Source organism: Giraffa tippelskirchi, chromosome 3 (genome assembly GCF_054371585.1).
Source record: "Giraffa tippelskirchi isolate mGirTip1 chromosome 3, T2T-mGirTip1v1.2.pri, whole genome shotgun sequence".
In the NCBI taxonomy this organism is placed as follows: domain Eukaryota; kingdom Metazoa; phylum Chordata; class Mammalia; order Artiodactyla; family Giraffidae; genus Giraffa; species Giraffa tippelskirchi.
The window spans coordinates 66,786,514-66,811,594 of record NC_137277.1 but is presented as its reverse complement, the minus strand read 5'-3'; the positions used below and the strand labels follow the sequence as shown (position 1 = coordinate 66,811,594).

The 25,081-nt window shown below is 41.4% G+C and overlaps 1 long non-coding RNA gene across 1 annotated transcript in view; it reads left to right on the top strand.

Moving 5' to 3' along the window:
- LOC145540904 (uncharacterized) overlaps window positions 1-25,081 on the top strand; it is a 68,755-nt gene that overhangs the window by 10,562 nt on the left and 33,112 nt on the right. Inside the window, exon 5 of the long non-coding RNA XR_014078625.1 lies at window positions 8,400-8,485. This is a non-coding gene — a long non-coding RNA (uncharacterized LOC145540904). The remainder of the gene's footprint in view (window positions 1-8,399; window positions 8,486-25,081) is intronic.

Here is a 25,081-nt window from a genome sequence, read left to right as displayed (position 1 = left end):
GCCTGGTGTATCCCAAATTTAAGGCATCTCTTGGAGCTGGAGTTGCCCAGTATGATACCCAGCAAGGAGAGAAGAAGATAGTTTATGAGGAGATGCTCAGATGCACACTTTGAGTAACAGTGTGCTCATACTTCCCCATTGGTCAGTTGAGTGAGTGAACCTGGACCATAAGACCCTTGAAGCCACCCTAACCTGTATTTCTAAGGCTCCATGGTCTGAATGGACACTGAGGAGTGAGCTCCTGCACCATCATTCCAGGCACTACAGACTGCATATTCCCTTTCAGGGGAGGATTTGCTTTTCTGATTTCCAGAGTAACTCAACAGAGTGCAAAAGCCATCCCAGAATTTAAAACGAATGCACAAGTCTGTTTAGTGAAACAAGTCAGAGAAAGACAAATATGCTATGATATCACCTATATGTGAAATCCAAAAAAATATAACTATTGACTGTAACAAAAAGAAACAGACTCACAGATACAGAGAACAAACTAGTGGTTACAAGAGGAGAGAGAGAAGGGAGAAGGGGCAATGTAGAGATAGAGGGTTAAGAAGTACAAACTATCAAGTATAAAATAAGCTGCAAGGATATAGTGTACAACATAGGGAATATAACCAATACTTTATATAACTATATATGGATCATAACTTTTAAAGATTGTGAATCACTGCATTGTATACCTATAGAATATTGTATATCAACTATACTTCAACAAAAAATAAAACCAATGCACATGTTAAAAACTACATTTTACAAAATTGAGGCATTGTTTCTTTCCTGTTCATGATCTCTTTTTGCTGAAAATTAGGCCTGGCACTGTAGGACCACTATTTTGTAAAAAAAGCATTCATATCCATTTTGATGTCTGGGGCTGTAGTAGCCTCTCCAAGTGTTTTTTGGAGGGACCTAAACTCTTTTAAGAATTGACTTTAGCAATTTCCTGGTGGATATATTCTACTGAAACCAAATCTACATGACAGGACACACTCAGCTCATCTTTTTTCTTCTCCCCACCTTTCAGAGTCTTCTACTATTTATTTTATACATAGCATCCAGGGGTTTTAGTGTACTTAGCAGAGAAATATTTGGAGAATAGAGAGGCATTTGTTTATTTCATCTTCCCTGAAAGCTCTGTTTGTATGGTCTGCAAGTTAACAATGGTTTGTACGTATTAAACTACTCTGGAAAAAAAATAACAAAACCTAATAAACAAAAATAATAGCAAAAAATAAAGAATACATGAAAGAGACCATGTGTGATTCACAAAGTATAACACATTTACTATTTGATCCTTTACAGAAAAATTTTATGGACTCTGGTTCATATATAAGCTAGTTTTTAGAGCAGTATAATTTATATAACATTTTATTAATGATATTCCCAGCACTTTGATTTCTTTGTGTAGATCTAGGTTTTTGTATCACATTTTTTCTATCTGAGGAATTTTCTTTTATGTTTCTTTTAGAGTAGTTGTCCTGGCAATATCTTTTTAGTTTTGTTTTGTTTGATGAATATGTTTCTATTTCTCCTTTGTTTTAAAAAGATACTATATTGGATTTATAACTGACATTTTTTTTTTTCAGCCCTTTAAATATGTCACTCTATTGCCTTCTGGCTCATATCATTTCTGGTGAAATGTTTTCTGTATTTCTTTTTTTTTTTTTTTTCTGTATTTCTTTTATTTGTTCCTCTGTATGTAGTATTTTCCCTACTCTTTAGTTTCCATCAAGATTTTAAACAACATGTATTTATTGATTTGGCTGCACCAGGTCTTAGCTGTGGCACGTGGAATCTTTTAGTTGCAGCGTGTGACCTCTTAGTTGTGGCATGTGGGATCTAGTTCCCTGACCAGGGATTGAACCTGGGCCCTCTTGTATTGGGAATGCACAGTTTTTACAAGAGATACAGGTTCAATCCCTGGGTCAGGAAAATCCGCTGGAGAAGGAAATGGCACCTCACTCTGATATTTACTGCCTGGAAAATTTCATAGGCAGAGGAGCCTGACGGGCTACAGTCCATGGGGCCACAATGAGTCCGACGTGATTGAGTACACACAGAAACCTTTAGATATTCATTAAAAAATTTAGATGAGTTCTTACCATTTTATATTGTGTCCATTGTCTGATGCAAATAAGTGCTTGTGCCCTATCTCTCACTGGAGGTGCTTGCTTTCCCTTAGATTTTGGGTTAATTGTTTTGTTCCACAATCTCAGCCCTCTTACTTATTCAGGAAAAATCATGACTTTTGCAAATTATCCAGAATTTTTTGGTTGCGAAGTGAGAGCAATGCTTCTTCCAGTTTCTTAATATCCTAATCAGAAGCTTGAATTCCCATGAAGTTCATTTTAAGTTTTTGATTTCTCATTTATGGTCTATCCAATCTCATTTCAAAGTATGTAACCTCTGTGAGCCACAGTTCTCTGATCTATTAAAGGCACATAAAAATATTTATTTCATAGGGATGTTTAGGATTAATTTTTAAAATTATTTATTTTAATTGGAGGCTAGTTATTTTACAATATTGTGGTGGTTTTTGCCACACATTGCCATGAATCAGCCACGGGTGTACATGTGTCTATATGAGAGACAGCAAAAGAGACAAAAGATATAACGAACAGACTTTTGGACTCTGTGGGAGAAGGTGAGGGTGGGATGATTTGAGAGAATAGCATTGAAACATGTATATTATCATATGTGAAATAGATCATGAAACAGGGATGGGGGACACATGTTTAGGATTAATTTAAAGATAATAAATACATATAGCCACAGCACCTGACATGAAAAAGCATATTTTATTTCTCCTCTGTTTTCTGACACCTATTTAAATGGGTAAATGAAAATTCTCTTAAATGACATTTGTCTTAACTCATCAGTATTAACAATGTAGCCTCATTTGTCTGTTGTCATCAGGGAATGAATATCATCTTTAAATATTTGGAAAGAATTTTTCAGAATACTAAAATCTGCCTTTGGATTTGGAGGTTAATTGGTCATTACTCTGGTTTAGCCCTATCTTTTTCCCTCTGCCTCATCTCCTGCAAAATTGTCCTTTTCCAGGGAACACAATGTATACTGAGACAGTTTTTCCCTTTCAAGCAGCACTGAGTGGTCCTAGGGGTTTCTTTCTTAGACCTGAAAAGTCTATCCTCTGACTCCCACCCTTTGGTCCTAATGCTAGTTATCGGATTAGGACTTGTTAGTCTGGATCCTTATTGCCTTCATTTATGTGAAGATTGGGCTTCCCAAGTACAGTGGTGGTAAAGAATTCGCCTGGCAACGCGGGAGACACAAGAGATGTAGTTTCAATCCCTGGGTCAGGAAGACCCCTTGGAGTAGGAAATGGCAATCCACTCCAGTATTCTTGCCTGGAAAATTCCACGGACAGAGAAGCCTGGCAGGCTAGGGTGCATGGGGTTGAAAAGAGTCAGATACAACTGAGCACACACACATAGGTCTTAAATCCTTTCTTGAGTCTTCTTGTCTCCAGGTGAAATCTCCCCAGTATTTTCACTTTTTTTTAACCTGACAAGTTGTCCTTGCCACCAGGTGTCTGCTCAAATTCTTCTACAAGTGGGACTCCATGAATTGAAACTCATTCCCCAGGTGTGGGCTGATCTGTGCTGAGTCTACAAAGACCTAATTGTGCCAGATACTAACCTTGGAGAGTGTAACCCAGGTTTGGATTAGCCTTTACAGAATCGCTATTTTTGCTGACTACATGAATAAAAGCCCAACTTGTCAAACATGCCATTGTTAAGCAGTATCTTCCCGATCTTCTACTCAGATGATGGATTTTAGCCCCAAGGACCCCTGATGCTTATCATTATGAACTGCTGTGCTAACTGGATCTAGTCTATTTCTCCAGCTCATCTACCATTTTGCAACTTGGGTATGTCTTCTATCATATGCTTTCCTCCCTGTAGCTTCTGTACATCTGTGGGTGTTAGCAAATGTCAGATCTAGAGGACCTGGAGATCTAGCTTGGGTTTTTCCAATCAATCCTGTACCACCCTCTTCAAAACATCAGTGTCTGTGGAAGCCTGCCCTGACCCCAGCTCTTGGCTGGCGTGCCATGCTCACAGCTGGAGAGCTCTTTAGCTCACACTCCTGACAATTCACCCTCCTCTCATTCCTATTATCTCCCCAACAACTCCTAGATTATTCTTTTCTGATTTTCTCCTTGCATTGTCCACTTCCGCAGGGACTTTGTCAAAGGAGACTTGTCATGAAGACTTCCCCCAGTTGTCTTCATGGAGCCCTGGACCAGTCCAGCTGACTTGTGGTCCTCTGAAGTTCATCTGTCTTCCAAGGTCCACTTTCTAGTCTTATAACTCCTCTTCCCTTTGTGCTTACCTACTTAGACTCAAGCCTCAGCTCATGTCCCACGTCATACTCTGCACACTACCTGAAAGCAATTTTCACATGACTTCACACAAGTCATTGCAGATTCAGTGACTGTGAAGACAAGGTAAAGGATAGAGCCTAGAGGCACACTTGAGAAACCTCCCCCAGGCCATCTTCACGAGTTATCCATTAAAAGAGAGACTAGTCACAGCTGTCCCACATCTGACACCTGTTTCTGTCTGGCTTTCTACTCCTTTACTCCTGAGACCATTTTCCTAGAATGACAAGAAAAAAGTAAAATAGCAACTGAAGAATTCTGTTTTCCTCATTTCATCCACTGATTTTCTGTCATCATACTTCAGTTTTGAGATTCTTGAACTTGCTGTGAATGTTACTTCCCTTATACCTATATGCAGGACAGTGACAAACAGTAAGTTCCAGACAGTGATACCTTTGAGGATGAGGAAGAGGTTGAGGAGAGGTTCACCCGAGACTCAAGTCTGTCTGTAGTGTCTAATTCCTTAAAATTAAAAGAAAATCTCCACTCTATGCATATCACTAGCCACTGACCTTTTTCTCTCCTCCCTTTTAGAGTTAAATTTCTCCAAAGAATAGTCTAGACTTTCTGTCTCCATACTCTCAGCCTCACACATTCCTCAGCCTGCTCTCATCTGGTATCTGGCTCCAGCAAGATATGGAAACAACTGTTCCCAAGATCCCCTGATGACCTCCAGGGAGCAACAATGTTGTGTGTCTGTACACACCTTCACACACGTACACACACACACATAATGTTTCAGGCATGGAAAACATGTGTGGTAGTGATATCCAGTTTTAGTAAATCTTAGCATTGTTCCTTATTTGGTTCAGATTTTCTTTTAAGATGCTCCCTTGTCACTGCTGCTACTGCTGCTAAGTCGCTTCAGTCGTGTCCGACTCTGTGCAACCCCATAGATGGCAGCCCACCAGGCTCTGCCATCCCTGGGATTCTCCAGGCAAGAATACTGGAGTGGGTTGCCATTTCCTTCTCCAGTGCATGAAAGGGAAAAGCGAAAGTGAAGTAGCTCAGTCGTGTCCGACTCTTAGCGACCCCATGGACTGAAGCCTTCCAGGCTCCTCCATCCATGGGATTTTCCAGGCAAAAGAGTACTGGAGTGGGGTGCCATTGCCTTCTCCGTCCCTTCTCACAGTCCCATCTAATTCATTTCCTCTGTAATATTCTCTATCATGCCGTTGCCCCTGCCATAGAGACCAGGACCCTGTGTCACAGCCACCCTGAGGCACAGTCCAATCCAGGCTCACCCACTATCTAGCCATATGACCTGAATAGGTTCTAAACTGCCCATGCCTCGGTTTCCTCTGCCCTAGGATTGTTGGTGGTGAAATGACCTGATACATGCAAAACTCTTGGAACAAAGCAGAGGTGTCTCCCATGCTTGCACTTGGGTTACTGTAGGGGACAGCCTGGGGGTCTGCATGTCCCCTCTAAATACTTCAACATTCCCACACTGAGGGCAGAGGGAAGCTTTGAAAACAGACATGCTGAGGTCACTGGGTCAGCATAACATACTATAAGCTGCTCTCTACTATCTCCAGAACCACCAGCTGGCTGGCCAGGTCCCCAAGGCCTGTGTAGCCTGGTCTTACCACCTGATCCATACCACCTTCCACTCATTTTCTGTTGTCAACCAAACCACCCTCCTTGTATAGCCTTTGGGTGTTCTGTGTCTTCCTGTTGATCTGACATTCTTTTTCTGCCCTCAACCCTGTGGCCTCTCAGAGCCCACCTTCCCTCCAGGCTAAGCCTCCCCTGCAGGTGAGCGTGTTAGGGGCTCCATCACACTGTGTGTTTCCATCACAGTGTGTGATGGCATGGTTGTTGATTCATTCAATAGTAATTTATTTTTTAATTAATTTTTTCAAATGCCATTAAAAGTTCTCTTTTTTTTTGCTCCTCTGAGTCTTTGTTGCAGAGTGGAGGCTGTTTGTTGCAATGTGCGGGCTTCTTCTATACATGGCAGTGAGGGTTTCTCTAGCTGTGGTGCACAGGCTTCTCTTGTGGAGCATGGGCTTTAGAGTGTGTGGGCTCAGTAGTTGTGATATGCAGTCTCTCTAGTTGCAGCGTGAGGGCTTAGTTGCTCCAAGGCATGTGGGATTTTGGTTCCCCTACGAGGGATTGAACCCATGTCCCCTGCATTGGAAGGCAGATTCTTAACCCTTGGACTATCAGGGAAGTCCCAACAGTAGTTTATTGAACATCTGCTATGTGCTGGGACCTGTACTTGATGCTGGGACATAGCATGGGACACAAAAGCCTGGTCCCCTTGTCCAAGGACTTCTGATCCCTCGGGAAGCAGCACTGAACTGTGAGCATGGCAATGTTGCTGAGGAAAGTTGTGTTCATTATGGGATTGTATGATGGGTGTTTGACTTAACTGGGGGCCTCTTGAAGCTTTTCTAAAATCCGAAAAACAAATCAGAGCTTAACCTAGACAAGAAAGGGAAGAAGTTCAGACAGAGGGAACAGCTTATTCAAAGGCCCTGTGGCAGGAAAGAACATGACACTTTTGATGGAGCAATGATTTAAAGGGCAAATGAGGGAGAGGAGTGACAGGAAGAATGATAAAGATCTGTGATGCTGCTAGAAGGAAAGAGCACCAGGGAGAAAAAGAGCCTTAAGGCTCACCAATGTGGCAGAGAATCATGTCAGTGATCCATATCAGATTGAAAGTTTCAGGGAAATGATGAGAGTGGCAGGACTAGGGAAGAGTTTGCTTGTCTCAAGCAGCAAGCGGTCCAACAACAGGGAGTCCACGATTGGTGCTTGGCTCAGCCTTGCCCTGGGAGGCAGGCTCTCTCTTTCCTTTTGCTCTTTGTCCTCTGCATGTGGTTTGTGACCGCAAGCATGTTGCCTCATGATCACAAGATGGCTGCTGCTCCTCTAGGCCTCACATTTTTCAAAAGAGAGAGAAGGTTATATTGTTGTTATTATTGATGTTTAATTGAGGAAGGGTGACTACCTCAGGACTTTTGCCTACCTCTTACTGGCTGTTGAGAAAGCATCATCCCTATAGGTTGGGATGTTATTTTCAGCTGAGTACATCACTACCTCTAACTAAAATGTTTTTGTTTTAGAAGGAAGTGTCTGACCTAGAGGATATGAACTGAGAACAAGCATGGGGCCCTTGCTGGTTCCAAGGCCCCGTATCCTCACAGAGTTCAGGCAGAGGAGAGGAATCTACTCTGAGTCCCTTCGTGGTGGTCGCCAAATCTGTTGACTTAAAAAAGTAGTCACAACCTAGAAGTTGAGGGCTATGTTTTATTTGGTGGGAATTTTTAGGACTTCAAGCTCCCAGGAGACAGCATCTCAAGTGACTCCGAGAGAACTGACTCAGGAGAGGGAGGAGTCATATAGAAACTTGCAGCAAGGGGTGGGTAGTCTGAACATTAAAAATTGTTAACTAAGAAAAACCAGATATTTCAAGTTAAGGAATTTAACATTTTTCTATATATGGGAAGATGCAAGAGTCTGGGCTTACTGAAATCATTCTTTTCATATGTATCTCAGCTGCCTGGGGCCAGCATGCTGTGATTTGATTATTCACATCCTTAGTTCCTTGTTCGCTGTAGGGAGTGGCAGCAGCTTGTTGGATACCAGGCATTGTTCTGCCTGGGCTCAGAAATTCACATTTGGAGGGCTGGAATCCCTGATGGCTTGTTTAGTAATATGTCAGAAAATACTCCATTTCACAGGTAGAGCTCTAGGTGGGCTTTAAGAGAAGGGCTTCATAATCTGCCCTCAAAATCCATCTCTAGGTTCAGCCCACCTGAAGTGGGGAGCCTCCAGCACTGTCACATGGTTCCAATGAGCAGGAAATTCCCGAGACTTCTCATCTTCTCTCTTTGCACAGGAATACAGGCCACTCATGTACATGAAGGGGTAAAGTTAAAGCTTTTTTGCTTAAAAAAAAAAAAAGAAGAAAACTTTTCATTTACTTTTTAAAAAACACATCAAACCAACCTGACAGAAAGTGGATCATGGCTGTTGGCAGGTGGGCCACTGATCTCTGACAAAGAGAGCCTCCACCAGCTGGAACCTGTCTACACTTCGCAAGGGCAGCACCATGGAAATAGCAAGGTAAGAGCTATTGTGGGCAGTGGCCCCCCATCATAGACAAGGGTGTACTCTGAAGGTGGACAGCAAGAAGATCTCTGCTCACCCACAGAGGAGGTCCCTCCTCTTTCCTCACTCACCCGTGGGAGGGAGATCAAGGGATAGCTTGCATTAGGCATGAGTTAGGCTCAATTCAAGGATGCAGTGCAGGCAGGGAGTCACCCTCTCTGTCCTTTCTTATCACAGTGAATGGGTCACCTCCCTTGGAAAGCCCTCCTGAACTACTGGGGCCCAAACTGTTCTTTTTCTTCAGCCATTTCCTGAGCCTCTGTGCCCCACCCAGGCTAAGTCATGCTCATTCCTCATTTTCTACTATAATGAGCCAGATAAGGCCAAGAAAAACAGCCTCCGCTTCTCCTTTTCTCAGGGGAGGGCAGCTGGGAAGGTACCAACAGACTGAGAGAGGGGTGCTTCTGCTTTGAATGTCAGCAGGTGTACCTGTGATGCTGAAAACCTAGCCTCTGTGCACCAGTGCTGAATTGAATATCAGAGACAGTTTTGTGTAGAGTAGAAAAGGATAGCTTTATTATTTTGCCAGGCACATAGTGAGCTCTTGTACCTCAAAAGCTGTGTGTCCCAATGTGGAAGGATTTGGTGAGGAATTTTATAGTAATAGTTCAATGGCAAGTTCAAGATCCTTACTGATAAGGATCAGGGTGTGTGCAGGGCCTGTACTCCTTTAATCTAGTCTTAAGAGATAATTCTCTGATATGAAGAATGCAAACATCTTCTATTTGTTGGGCTTAGCTCAATAAAGAGCTCAAAAGATATTGTCACGTGTATCCCTTGAGGGGGAACCAGGACCCTGCTCCAAGGCTGCACTATTGTTTCTTGGCTACCCCTCCATTGTCACACCTTCTCTTCTTTGATTAGGAACTGTTCAAACCTGCCCTTTGGACCTCAGGGAAGGTCATGAAGACTGAACAGAAAGGCTCCTATGCCCAGGAGCTCCACAGGGTCCTGTGGTCTGGCTTTGAAACCATTTACCTCAGATTAAGAATTGAACCCACATGCTAGGACTTGATACAAGTGAAAACTCAGTTTGGGACTCAAAACCATGAGGCCAGACTTGAACCCAGCCAAAACCCTGCTTGGGACTTGAACCTGGCCAAAACTCTGTTTGTGACTTGCACCCGTGTGGCTGGGACTCAAACCTGGCCAAAACCCAGTTTGGGACTCCAACCCACATGGCTGGGACTCAAACTCAGCCAAAATCCACAGTCTTCCAACTGAGATCACAGACATGGTTTTAGGACCTAATGAAGCTCTGGCTCTTAATGTCTCATCACTGAAAGAATTCAGTGAGAGACAGTGATAGGTAATATTGATTAAAAAGCTGCACAATGTGAGAGTTGCAAGTTAAGTTTTATTTGGGGCAAAATGAGGATTGCACCCCAGGAGACAGCACCTCAGACAGCTCTGAGAGACTACTCCAAAGAGGCAGTAGTGGAAGGTCAATATATAAGATTTCAGTGAAGAGGGAGTTCAGTGCACTCAAGCACTTACTATATAAAAGATTTTTTGCTAGTCATGAGGAGCTGATATCACCATGAAGGGACTTAGTGATTTTCTAGGTATGAAGAGATGCAAGGATTGGGATCAGGAAATCAGTTCCTGAAAATATCCAACTATCTAAAGACCAGTTCCACCAGTTTCCCTGGAGCAGAGTGCCTCACTCTCCACCCTGAATTCTCCTCAGGAGGTATTGAAGGTCAGCAGCTGCACAGCTGCACAGTAACACAGGGTTCAGTCTCCACAGAAGCAGATGGCAAATGCCATTGTTGTTGTTCAGTCCCTGGCAATGCTCTTGGCAGGGGCCAATTTGTAGTAGACAGTATGAAGTGGATTTACTTAGAGAGAAACGTATTCTACAGACTCTCAGAGGGTAAGTGCAACCTCAAAATGTGATATGGTTAGATTTTATGGGTTGGATCATTTCATAGGCTAATGAGTAGGATTATTCCAAGTATTTTGGGGAAGGGTCGGAGATTTCTAGGAATTGGGCCACTGCCCACTTTTTGGTCTTTGATAGTCTGCCCTGGAACTGTCATGGTACTTAGCTTGCTGATGTGTTACAATGAGCATATACTGAAGATCAAGTTCTAGTTGGAGTTGACTGGTCTGCCATCTTGGACCCATTTGATTCTAATCAGTTTATGTTGTGTCCTCAGGCTAGTCATTCTTTCAAAGACTGTGCCCTGCCCCCTTCCTTCCTGTTTCATTTTCACTGACAAGCTTAACTCCAGCCTGCCTTGCCTGAAGACCTTAGGTGACCTCTCCCTGGGGCTGGTGCATCCTTCATCCAGAGTCTCTGACCTTCGTTGGGGTTTTCTAGAGGAGCAGAAGAAATAGTCTGTCTATATCTACTCCAATCTAGATATAAAGAGGAGATTTACTATAGGGATTAAATGCATGTGGTTCTGGAGACTGGAAGTAATTTAGTCTGAGTCCCAGGGCCTGAGAATTTGAAGGAGAAGCTGATGGTACAAGTTGCAACCTGACTCCAAAAGCCTGAGAGTCTGGAGCACTGCCGTCCTGGAGGGAAGGAGAAGATGGAGGTCTCAGCTCAGCAGAAAGAGAGCAAATTCACTCCCCTTCCAATCTTCTTGTTCCTTTCTTACTGGATTGGGTGATGCCCTCTCATGTTTGGGAGAGACATCTGCTTTAAGCATTCAAATGCTAGTCGCTTCTGGAAACACCTTCCCAGATACACATGGGAAATAATCTAGGTATCCCTCAGCTCAGTCAGTGTGCCTGAAGAACTACGGATAGAGGTTCGTAACATTGTATAGAAGGCAGTGATCAAAATCATCCCCAAGAAAAAGAAATGCAAAAAGGCAAAATTGTTGTCTGAGGAGGCCTTACAGATAGCTGAGAAAAGGAGAGAAGTGAAAGGCAAAGGAGAAAAGGAAAGATACACCCACCTGAAAGCAGAGTTCCAAAGAATAGCAAGGAGAGACAAGAAAGTCTTCCTAAGTGAACAATGCAAAGAAACAGAGGAAAACAATAGAATGGGAAAGACTAGAGATCTCTTCAAAAAAATTAGAGATACCAAGGGAACATTTCATGCAAAGATGGGCACAATAAAGGACAGAAATTGTATGGACCTAACAGAAGCAGAAGATATTAAGAAGAGGAGACAAGAATACACAGAAGAACGATACAAAAAAGATCTTAATCACCCAGATAATCACAATGGTGTGATCACTCACCTACAGCCAGACATCCTAGAGTGCAAAATCAAGTGGACCTTAGGAAGCATCACTACGAACAAAGCAGTAGAGGTGATGAAATTTCAGCTGATCTATTTCAAATCCTAAAAGATAATTCTGTGAAAGTGCTGCACTCAATATGTCAGCAAATTTGGAAAACTTAGCAGTGGCCACAGGACTGGAAAAGGTCTGTTTTCATTCCAATCCCAAAGAAGGGTAGTGTCAAAGAATGGTCAAACTACCACAAAATTGCACTCATTTCACATGCTAGCAAGGTCACGTTCAAAACCCTTCAAGCTAGGCTTCAGTTCAGTTCAGTTCAGTCGCTCAGTCGTGTCCGACTCTTTGCAACCCCATGAATTGTAGCACGCCAGGCCTCTCTGTCCATCACCAACTCCCAGAGTCTACCCAAACCCATGTCCATCGAGTCAGTGATGCCATCCAACCATCTCATCCTCTGTCGTCCCCTTCTCCTCTTGCCCCCAATCCTACCCAGCATTAGAGTCTTTTCCAATGAGTCAACTCTTCACATGAGGTGGCCAAATTATTGGAGTTTCAGCTTCGACATCAGTCCTTCCAATGAACACCCAGGATTGATCTCCTTTAGGATGGATTGATTGGATCTCCTTGCAGTCCAAGGGACTCTCAAGAGTCTTCTCCAACACCACAGTTCAAAAGCATCAATTCTGTGGCGCTCAGCTTTCTTCACTGTCCAACTCTCACATCCATACATGACCACTGGAAAAACCATAGCCTTGACTAGACAGACTTTTGTTGGCAAAGTAATGTTTCTGCTTTTAAATATGCTATCTAGGTTGGCCATAACCCTCCTTCCAAGGAGTAAGCATCTTTTAATTTCATGGCTGCAATCACCATCAGCAGTGATTTTGGAGCCCCCCAAAATAAAGTCTGACACTGTTTCCACTGTTTCCCCATCTATTTCCCATGAAGTGATGGGACCAGATGCCATGATCTTAGTTTTCTGAACGTTGAGCTTCAAGCCAACTTTTTTACTCTTCTCTTTCACTTTCATCAAGAGGCTCTTTAGTTCTTCTTCACTTTCTGCCATAAGGGTGGTGTCATCCACATATCTGAGGTTATTGATATTTCTCCCAGCAATCTTGATTCCAGCTTGTGTTTCCTCCAGCCCAGCGTTTCTCATGATGTACTCTGCAGTACGTGAAATGAGAACTTCCAGTTATACAAGCTGGATTTAGAAAAGGCAGAGGAACCAGAGATCAAATTTCCAACATTTGTTAGATCTTGAAAAAAAGAAACAGAACTCCAGAAAGACATCTACTTCTGTCTCTACTACACTAAAGCTTTTGTGTGGATCACAACAAACTGTAAAAAAAATTTAAAGAGATGGGAACAACAGACCACTTTACCTGCCTCCGGAGAAACCTGTATGCAGGTCAAGAAGCAACAGTTTGAATTGTACATGGAACAACCTGGAATCAAGATTGCTGGGAGAAATATCAATAACCTCAAATATGCAGATTACACCATTCTTATGGCAGAAAGTGAAAAACTAAAGAGCCCTTTGATAAAGGTGAAAGAAGAGAGTGAAAAAACTAGCTTAAATCTGAACATTCACAAAATGAGGATCATGGCCTCTGGTCCCAACACTTCATGGCAAATAGAGGAAAACAATGGAAACAGTGACAGACTTTATTCTTTTGGCTCCAGAATCACTGCAGATGGTGACTGCAGCCATGAAATTAAAAGATGCTTGCTCTTTGGAAGAAAAGCTATGACAAACTTAGACAGCATATTAAAAAGCATAGATATTACTTTGCCGACAAAGGTCCATATAGTCAAAGCTATGTTTTTTCTAGTAGTCATGTATGGATGTGAGAGTTGGTCCGTAAAGAAGACTGAGCACCGAAGAATTGATGCTTTCAAACTGTGGTGCTGGAGAAGATTCTTGAGACTCCCTTCGACTGCACAGAGATCAAACCAGTCGATCCTAAAAGAAATCAATCCTGAATATTCAGTGAAAGAACTGATACTGAAGCTGAAGCTCCAATACTTTGTCCACCTGAGGGCAAGGGCTGACTCATTGGAAAAGACCCTGATGCTGGGAAGGACTGAGGGCAGGAGCAGAAGGGGACGACAGAGAATGAAATAGTTGGATGGCATCACTGACTCAATGGGCATGAGTTTGAGCAAGTTCTGGGAAATAGTAAAGGATAGGGAAGACTGGCATGCTACAGTCCATGGGGTCACAAAGAATCAGACATGACTGAGTGACTGAACAACAATAACCCAGTCAAGATGATGCATTAACCATGTCCCAGATGATGGTCCTGTGGTGCTGATAGTGGGGAAAGGGACACAATTTCAACAGTCCCTGGACAAGCTTCTTTCCTCCCTAATGGAAAAGTGTATGGACAGTAGAGGTCTCTATCCTGTGAAGAAGGGAAGAGAGGCTCAAGAGCAGAGAGGCAGGAATGTCTCTCCCATTCCCTGGGGCAGCCCTGCAAGCAGAAGACCCAGCCTGTCCTCCTGCCCTTTTCTCTGTCTGCCTGTCCCCTCCCTTCCTGGGTCCATGTTTTGAATCTTGATTGCCCAACAAGATCCCTGGGAAGCTTGGCAAAATAGATTCATTTCCCCAACCCCTCATCCTTAACCCCTGAGTGCTGCAAACACAGCTGGTTGGAGTGGGGCCCTGACACTGGCATTTTTACAGACACTCCTAGTGATTCTGGTGTTTAGTTGAAATTGAGAGCCACTCCCAGAGGTTTAGTACCCTGCATTATCTTATGTGTGGTTTTTTGTTTGTTTGTTTTTTGCCATCACTCATGTCTGAGATCTGGGTTTGATCCGTGGGTTGGGAAGATCCCTTGGAGAAGGGAAAGGCTACCCACTCCAGTATTTTGGCCTGGAGAATTCCATGGGCTGTATAGACTATGGAGTTGTAAAACATGACTGAGCGACTTTCACTTCACTTCACTTCACCACATTTTCACAACCTGGCTGCTGGATGACAGTGATGGAGTGGTTCTTCCTCCTCCTCTTCCTCTTTATCCTCCTCAACCTTCTATTAACTTCTCTATTCTGTCTCTTCTTTTTCTATCTTCTTCCATTTATGGAGCAAATTATTAAGAACGCTCTTCATGGTAGACACTGATTAAGATCGTTGCTTATAAAGATCCTTGTGAATAAAATAATACAGATGCTGACTTCATGGAGCTCATATTCTGGGGGAGTGAGATTGATACAACCAAATAAATGAATAAATGTGAACTATGTCATATGGGAGTAGGGATTTTAGGGAAAAAAACAACAGAGAAGAAAGCTATAAACATAGGGATGATGCTATTTTGGATACATTGGGCAAAAGACTGGTCAGAAGACTTTTAATAGAAGCCTGGGGAACTTCATGAAGAATTCACATGGTTACCTGCAGAAACAGCCCACCTGGCAGGGGAAACAGCATGTGTGAAGGTTTTGAGGTGGGAGCAGACCTGGCAGAGAAACTGTTATTTCCTTTTCCTTTAATTCTCTTCCCATCACGTCTCCTTCTCTTTCTGCTTCTTGAGCTCTCCTCCTCCCTTTCTTCTTCTGTTGCCATCATCACCACCACCATTGTCTTCACCAAAACTTTTCTGGCCCACACAGTTCTTAGTCTCAGTGTGATGGAAATGCATCTTGGTGAACTTCTTCCTGGTGGTGTAACTCACTGTTCCGGTTAGTAAGCAGCCATCCAGGGCTGCTTCATGCCTCTATGCTTTGTTCTTTTCCCCATGTTCTGAGATATCTTCCTATCCTTCGTTCATCTGAAAAATTATTCATTCTTCAAAGCCCTACTTAGGCATCTAGATCTTCTGGGAAACTTTTTAGACATTGCACTAAATGCTTCTACAGTCAAAATCTCATGGAGTCCTTCCAAAAATACATCGAGAAAGATATTTTTATTAAAATTGTTCCTATTCAGGAGAAAGGATGTCTCTGGGAATCAGAGAGATTAGGTGACTTGCTTAAGACTGCACAACACAAAGGGGCAGTGCTGGATCAGCAGCTACATTGCTCTGCCTCCCTAGCAGGCTGATGCTGATCTATTCCAAGTGCAGCTCTTGCTCAACCCCATAGCCTGTCTAGAACTACCTTGCTCTTCAAGTCCACTCACTTAAACCCTCCCCCGTCTTTAGAGCTCAGCTCAAACGTCAACGCTTCCAAACTTGGCATGCTGCAGTCCCTGGGGCCGCAAAGAATTGGACATGATTGAATGACTGAACTGAACTTATTGTAGCACTTTAACAGCATCATCTTTTAGGATTTAAAATAGTTCATCTGGAATTGCATCGCCTCCTCTAGCTCCCTAAGGCCCACTTGACTTGGCACTCCAGGATGTCTGCCTCTAGGTGAGTGATCACACACCATCATGGTTATTCAGTTCATTAAGATCTGTTTTGTATAGTTCTTCTGTGTGTTCTTGCCGTCTCTTCTTAATATCTTCTCCTTCTGTTAGGTTCATACCATTTCTATCCTTTATTGTGTCCATCTTTGCATGAAATTTTCCCCTGGTATCGCTAATTTTCTTGATGATATCTCTAATCTTTACCATTCTATTATTTCCTCTATTTCTTTGCAGTGTTTGTTGAAGAAGGCCATCTTATCTCTCCTTGCTATTCTCAGGAACTCTGCATTCAGTTGGGTATATCTTTCCCTTTCTCCTTTGCCTTTCACTTCTCTCCTTTCCTCAGCTATTTGTAAAGCCTCCTCAGACAATCACTTTGCCTTCTTTCATTTTTTCGCCCCCTTTGGAATGGTTTTGGTCACTGCCTCCTATATAATGTTATGAACCTCTGTCTGTAATTCTTCAGGCACTCTGTCTACCAGAGCTATTCCTTGAACTGACTCATCACTTCGCCTGTATAATCATAAGGGATTTGATTTAGGTCAAATGATCTAGTGATTTTCTCTAGCTTCTTCAATTTAAGCTTGAATTTTGCAATAGGGAGCTTATGATCTGAGTCACAGTCAGCTCTAGATCTTGTTTTTTCCTGACTGCATAGAGTTTCTCCTTTTCGGCTAAAGAGATGCCTGGCATTTGTCCTGGATTCTGGGAGGTCATTCTGCCATACCCAACAGGAATGTCTTTGTTTCACTGGGAGTGTGTGATTTTTTGTCTGGGATAAATGCCCCCAAATGATTACTGTGTAAGTTAGACACAGTTTTCTTAAAAAAGCTGCCAAATTGTTTTCCAGAGTAGCTGAACCTTTTCACATTCTCACAGCAATTATGAGAGATGTAGTATCCTCACATCTTTACAAGCATTTGGTATTGTCATTATTATTATTTTTTTAAATTATTTCATCTGTTTCAGTAGCAGGGCACAGAAGAGGAATTAGATCTCATCATAATGTGGTCTTACGTTGCATTTCTCTAGTGTCCAGTGATGCTAAACTTCTTTTCTTGTGCTTATTTGCCATCTATATATGCTCTTCAGTCAATTGTCTCTACATGTTGTTTTTTGCCCATTTTCTAATTGGATTGTTTGCTTTTTTAATGTCAAGTTTTGAGAATTCTTTAAGTATTCTGGACACAAATCATTTGTCAGTTCTGTGGCTTGCAAGTTGTTTCTTTTTTCCCCCTCATTCTGTAGCTTGTCCTTTCATCCTCCTTAACATGGTTAGTCACAGAGCAAAAGCTTTTAATTTTGATACAGCCTGAGTTACTGATTCTTCATGTCTGAAAACTTCTCACTGAAGTTGAAGTCCCAAAGATCTTCTACTACGAGTGTGATAGTTTCACAGTTTACATTTATTTCTAGGATCCATTAACAACTAATTTTTTCATTAAGTTCCTTTTTTTTTTTTTGCTATGATAATTTCTCTAGCACTATTTATTGAAAAGATTATCTTCTTTCATTGAACATTTTGTGTGCCTTTGTCAAAATCAACTTGCTATACTTGTGTGGAGCTGTTTCTGGGTTCTCTATTCGCTTCCATTGATCTGTGTTCATCCTTGGACCAATAACATGTTGTCTTGATTACCATAGCATAAAAATTTTTAAATCAAATTGACTGACTCTTCCTATTTTCTTCGTTTTTTTGAGTTATTTTCAATCAGTTCAGTTCAGTTGCTCAGTCGTGTCCAAATGTTTGCAACCCCATGGACTGCAGCACGCCAGGCCTCCCTGTCCATCACCAACTCCCAGAGTTTCCTCAAACTCATGTCCATTGAGTCGGTGATGCCATCCAACCATCTCATCCTCTGTCATCCCCTTCTCTTCCTGCCTTCAATCTTTCCCAGCATCAGGGTCTTTTCCAATGAGTCAGTTCTTCACATCGGGTGGCCAAAGTATTGCAGTTTCAGCTTCAACATCAGTCCTTCTGATGAATATTCAGGACTGAACTCCTTTAGAATGGACTGGCTGGATCTCCTTGCAGTTCAAGGGACTCTCAAGAGTCTTCCGCAGCACCACAGTTCAAAAACATCAATTCTTCGGCTCTCAGCTGTGTGAGAGTCCAACTCTCACATCCATACGTGACTGTTGGAAAAACCATAGCTTTGACTAGATGGACCTTTGTTGGCAAAGAAATGTCTCTGCTTTTTAATATGCTGTCTAGGTTGGTCATATAAAGTATCTTTTAATTTCATGGCTGCAGTCACCATTTACAGTGATTTTGGAGCTCAAGAAAATAAAGCCTGTCACTGTTTCCATTGTTTCCCCATCTATTTGCCATGAAGTGATGGAAACGGATGCCATGATCTTAGTTTTTTGAATGTTGAGTTTTAAGCTAACTTTTTCACTCTCCTCTTTCACCTTCATCAAGCATCTCTTTAGTTCTTTTTTTGCTTTCTGCCATAAGGGTGGTGTCATCTGCATATCTGAGGTTATTGATATTTCTCCTGGCAATCTTGATTCCATCTTGTGCTTCATCCAGCCTTGCATTTTGCATGATGTACTCTGCATGTAAGTTAAGTAAGCAGGATGATAGAGTCTTGTTAGAGTTTGTCAATTTTATTGAACTTTTCAAGAAACCAGATTTTTGTTGCTTTAATTCCCCCCTTCCTTTTTTTTTCGGTTTTCACTTACATTGATTGCTGCTCTTATCTCTATTGTTTCCTTCTTTATACTTTCTTTGATTTATACAGCTCTTTTTTCCTATGCTTTAAAAGGTGAAAACTTAGGATACTAATCTATTTCCTTTCTTCTAATTCAAATATTTAATGTTTTAAGTTTTTCCCCTCAGCTCTCTTTTCACTTTGTCCTATGAATTTTGATATGTTGTATTTCTATTTCATGCAGTTTGACGTATTTTTTATTTGCCTTTGATCAGTGATCTATTTTAAATTGTCTTGCTTAGTTTCCAAGTGTTTAGATATTTTCCTGTAACTTTTCTGTTACTCATTTCTAGTTTGACTCCCATGTGGTCAGATAATGCACACTATATAATACTTGAAATTTGTTAAAGTTTATTTGGCCCTGGATATGAAATAGTCTGTGAATGTTCCATGAACGCTTGAGGAGAATGTGCATTCTTTTGTTAATGAATGAAATATCATATAAATATCAGTTAGATTCTATTGACTGATGGTGTTGCTGAAATATTCTATGTACTTACTTTTCTGTCATCATATTCTATCAATTTTTGAAAGAAGAGTACTGAGTCTCCCAACTACAGTCAAGGATTTGTATTTCTTTTCTCAAATCTATAATTTTTGCTTCACATATTTCTTAGCTTTGTTGTTTGATACATTACGCATTTAGGTTTGCTATAGCTTCTTGATGGATTGATCTGTATATCAATATGTAATGTCTGTCTCTGTCTCTAGTAATTTTCTTTGCTCTGGAGTTACTTTATCTGATATAAATATAGTCATTTATACTTTTTTTATTGAGATATAGTTGATGTACTACATTATATAAGTTTCAGGTATACAACATAGTGATTATAAAATGTTGACTTTATTCTCTGTGTTGTACTATATATTCTTATACCTTATTAATTTTATGCATATTTTCTTTGGGTCAAAATTTGCATGGTGTATCTTCCAGCCTTTGCTTTCTATCTTCCTATATCATTGTATTTGAAATGAATTTCTTGTAAATGGCATATTTGGATCATTTTTAAGTCCACTTTGTCAATCTCTGTCACTTAATTGGTATATTTAGACCATTTACACTTAATGTAGTTGTTAAATGTTAACACTAAAGTGTGTTATTTTAATTTTTATTTTCTGTTTCTTTCCTTCTTTATTTCCTTTATCCTACTTTCTTGTGAGTTGTTTGTGCTTTCTTTAAAATTCCATCTTGATATATCAGTGAAGTACTTTGAGTGTCTATATTTGGATAGACATTTTACGGTTGCCCATTTAATTACTAAATTATATTTAATTATTAAATACTGTATATATATACTACATGTTGAATTAAATTATACATAAATAACTTGTCACAGTCTAATGGTGTCAATATTTTACCAGTTTGGATGAAATGTAAAAACTTTACCCTCACTTAAATCCTTTCATCTTATTCCATTTATAATTATCTTAAATATTTTCTCTACATACTTTGAGAATGATATCAGGGGATGTTTTAATTTTGCTTCAATCGTCAAATTTAGAATCTGAAATCTGAGAAGACTATTGTATTTACTTATATTTTTTTCTCTTTTAGTTGTTCTTTCTTTTTCCCCAGTGTTCCATATTTTGTATTACATCTTTTCATTTCTGTTTAAATAACTCTCTTTAGTCATTCTTTTAGGGTAGGTTTGCTGGTGCAGAATCTCTTTGCTTTTCCTCATCTGAGAATGTCTCAACTTCCTCTTTATTCCTATTGGTGATTTTTACTGGTAACAAGATGTGGGGTTGACAGTTCTTTCTGCATGTAAAACATGTACCAATTCCTTCTGATCTACATAGTTTCTGATGAGAAATCTACCATCTTTCTGTTTTTCCCCTACTTTAAATGAAGAGTTCTTTCTTTCTTACTATTTTAAATATTCTTTTCTTCATCTTTAGTTTTCAAGGGTTGATTATAATGTATCTTGGCATGAGTTTATTTGGGTTTATCCTTGTATTAGTTGAGGTTCTACAATGAAATAGAACCAATAGGAGAGATAGATAGATAGAGATTTATTATGGGAGATTGATTAATGCAATTATGGAGACTAAGAAGTCCCGCAGTGATGGAGTGGTGGCTGCATGGCGTTGGAGCAACTGTGAGGAGACACCCCATATCCAAGGGCAGAGAAGCCCCAGCAAGATGGTAGATGCTGGAGCAGTGGATGTACAGCACTGGAGAGGTGGCTGGTGGTGCTAGAGCAGCGGCTATGTGGCACTGGAGTGACTTTGAGGGGGTACCCCACATCCAAGGGCAAAGGAGAAGTCCAAGCAAGACAGTAGTGGGAGCGAAATCATGTTTGGAATCAAACCCCATACCCTCCAGAGACGCTCAGAGGGCTCAAAGATACCTTGTGCACACCAGGACCCAGAGACACCACAGAGGCTGAGACAGAACTGTGTTTAAGTGTCTCCTGAGGAGGTATGGGTCAGCAGTGGACTGCGACAGGGGCAGGGGCTCTGGGTGCAGCAGACCTGGGTATGGCATAAGTCCTCTTAGAGAAAGTCGCTGTTAACCCCACAATAGAGCCACCAGAACTTACACAGGACTGGGGAAACAGACTCTTTGAGGGCACAAACAAAACCTTGTGCACACCAGGACCCAGGAGAAAGGATCAGTGACCCCACAAGAGACTGACCCAGACTTGCCTGTGAGTGTCCAGGAGTCTCCTGCAGAGATGTAGGTCGGCAGTGGTCTGCTGCAGGGTTGAGGGTGCTGAGTGTGGCAGTGCATGGATGGGACCTTTTGAAAGAGGTCACCATTATCTTCATTACCTCCACCATTAGTTTGGCCTCAGATCAAATATCATGGGGGGGGGGAACACACCCCTTCCCATCAACAGAAATATGGATTAAAGATTTACTGAGCATGACTCTGCCCATCAGACCAAGACCCAGTTTCCCCTCAGTCAGTCTCTCCCATCAGGAAGCTTCAAAAAGCCTCTTATCCTTCTCCATCAGAGGGCAGACAGACTGAAAACCACAATCACGGAAAACTAACCAATCTGATCACATGGGCCACAGCCTTGTCTAACTCAAGGAAAGTAAGAGCCATGCCATGTAGCGCCACTCAAGACTGACCATGGTGGAGAATTCTGACAAAATATGGTCCACTGGAGAAGAGAATAGCAAACCACTTCAGTATTCGTGACTTGAGAACCCCATGAACAGTATGAAAAGACGAAAAGATAGGACACTGAAAGGTGAACTCCCCAGGTCGGTAGGTGCCCAATATGCTACTCGAGATCAGTGGAAAAATAACTCCAGAAAGAATGAAGAGATGGAGCCAAAGGACAAACAACATCCAGTTGAGGATGTGACTGGTGATAGAAGTAAAGTCCGATGCTATAAAGAGGAATATTGCATAGGAACCTGGAATGTTAGGTTCAGGCATCAAGGCAAATTGGAAGTGCTCAAACAGGAGATGGCAAGAGTGAACATCAACATTTTAGAAATCAGCGAACTAAAATGGACTGGAATGGGTGAATTTAACTCAGATGACCATTATATCTACTGTGAGCAAGAATCCCTTAGAAGAAATAGAGTAGCCATCATAGTCAACAAAAGAGTCCAAAATGCAGTACATGGAGGCAATCTCAAAAACAATAGAAAAATCTTTGTTCGTTTCCAAGGAAAACCATTGAATATCACAGTAATCCAAGTCTATGCCCCGAACAGTAATGCTGAAGAAGCGGAAGTTGAATAGTTCTATGAAGACCTACAAGACCTTCTAGAACTAACACCACTAAAAGATGTCCTTTACATTATAGGGGACTGGAATGCAAAAGTAGGAAGTCAAGAGATACCTGGAGTAACAGGCGAATTTGGCCTTGGAGTACTGAGTGAAGTAGGGCAAAGGATAACAGAGTTTTGCAAGAGAACGCACTGGTCATAGCAAACACCCTCTACCAACAACACAAGAGAAGACTCTACACATGAACATCACCAGATGGTCAATACTGAAATCAGATTGATTGTATTTTTTGCAGCCAAAGATGGAGAAGCTCTATAAAGTAAGCAAAAACAAGACTGGGAGCTGACTGTAGCTCAGATCATGAACTCCTTATTGCCAAATTCATATTTCAGTTGAAGAAAATAGGGAAAACCACTGGATCATTCAGGTATGACCTAAATCAAATCCCTTGCGATTATACACTGGAAGTGACAAATAGATTCAAGGGATGAGATCTGATAGACCGAGTGCCTGAAGAAGTATGGAAGGAGGTTCGTGACATTGTACAGGAGACAGGGATCAAGACCATCCCCATGGAAAAGAAATGCAAAAAGGCAAAATGGCTGTCTTAGGAGGCCTTACAAATAACTGAGAAAAGAAGAGAAGCTAAAGGCAAAGGAGAAAAGGAAAGATATTCCCATTTGAATGCAGAGTTCCAAAGAATAGCAAGGAGAGATAAGAAAGCCTTCCTCAGTTAACAATGCAAAGAAATAGACGAAAACAATAGAATTGGAAAGAATAGAGATCTCTTCAAGAAAATTAGAGATACCAAGGGAACATTTCATGCAAAGATGGACACAATAAAGGATAGAAACGTTATGGACCTAACAGAAGCACAATATATTAAGAAGAGGTGGCAAGAATACACAGAAGAACTATACAAAAAAAGATATGAATGGCCCAGGTAACCACGATGGTGTGATCACTCACCTAGAGCCAAACATCCTGGAATGTGAAGTCAAGAAGGCCTTAGGAAGCATCACTATGAACAAAGCTAGTGGAGGTGATGGAATTCCAGTTGAGCTTTTTAAATCCTAAAAGATGATGCTTTGAAAGTGCTGTGCTCAATATGCCAGTAAATTTGGAAAACTCAGCAGTGGCCACAGGACTGGAAAATGTCAGTTTTCATTGCAATCCCAAAGAAAGGCAATGCCAAAGAATGCACAACCTACTACAAAATTTCACTAATCTCACACACTAAAAAATTAATGTTCAAAATTCTCCAAGCCAGGCTTCAACAGTATGTGAACTTTGAACTTCTAGATGTTCAAGCTGGATTTAGAAAAAGCAGAGGAACCAGAGAAAATTGCCAGCATTTGTTGTGACATTGAGAAAGTGAGAGAGTTCCAGGGAAACATCTATTTCTGCTTTATTGACTATGCCAACGCCTTTGACTTTGTGGATCACAACAAACTGTGGAAAATTCTTAAAGAAATGAGAATACCAGACCACCTTACCTGCCTACTGAGAAATCTGCATGCAAATCAAGAAGCAACAGTTAGAACTGGACATGGAACATCAGACTGGCTGCAAGTCGGGAAAGGAGTACATGAAATCTGTATATTGTCACCCTATTTATTTAACTTATATGCAGAATACATCATGAGAAATGCTGGACTGGATGAAGCACAAGCTGGAATCAAGATTGCTGAGAGAAATGTCAATAACCTCAGATATGCAGATGACACCACCCTTATGGCAGAAAGTGAAGAGGAACTAAAGAGCCTCTTGATGAAAAAGTGAAAGAGGAAAGTGAAACAGTTGGCTTAAAACTCAACATTCAGAAAACTAAGATCATGGCATCCAGTCCCATCACTTCATGGCCAATAGATCAGGAAAAAATGGAAACAGTGACAGGTTTTATTTTTTTTTGGCTTCTAAAATCACTGCAGATGGTGACTGAAGCCATGAAATTAAAAGGCACTTTCTCCTTCAGGAAAAGCTATGACCAGCGTAGACAGCATATTAAAAAGTAGAGACTTTACTTTGCCAAGAAAGTTTCGTCTAGTCAAAGCTATGGTTTTTCCAGTAGTCATGTATGGATGTGAGAGTTGGACTATAAAGTAGGCTCTGTGTCGAAGAATTGCTGCTTTTGAACTGTGGTGTTGAAGAAGATTCTTGAGAGTCCCTTGGACTGGAAAGAGATACCACCTTGCAGATCCTAAAGGAAATCAGTCCTAAATCTTCACTGGAAGGACTGATGCTGAACCTGAAAATCCAATACTTTGGCCACCTGATGTGAAGAACTGACTCATTGGAAAAAATCCTGATGATGGAAAGATTGAAGGCAGGAGGAGAAGCGCGTGACAGAAGATGAGATGGTGGATGGCATCACCGACTCGATGGGCATGAGTTTGAGTAAGCTCCGGGAGTTCCCATGTCAGGGAAGACTGGCATGGTACAGTCCATGGGGTTGTCATGAGTTGAACACAATTGAGCGACTGAACTCAACTGAACTTCTGTTTTTTTTATTAGGGTGTTGCTGGTCTCGTAGAATGAGTTTGGGAGCTTTTCCTCTTCTGCATTTTTTTTGGAAGA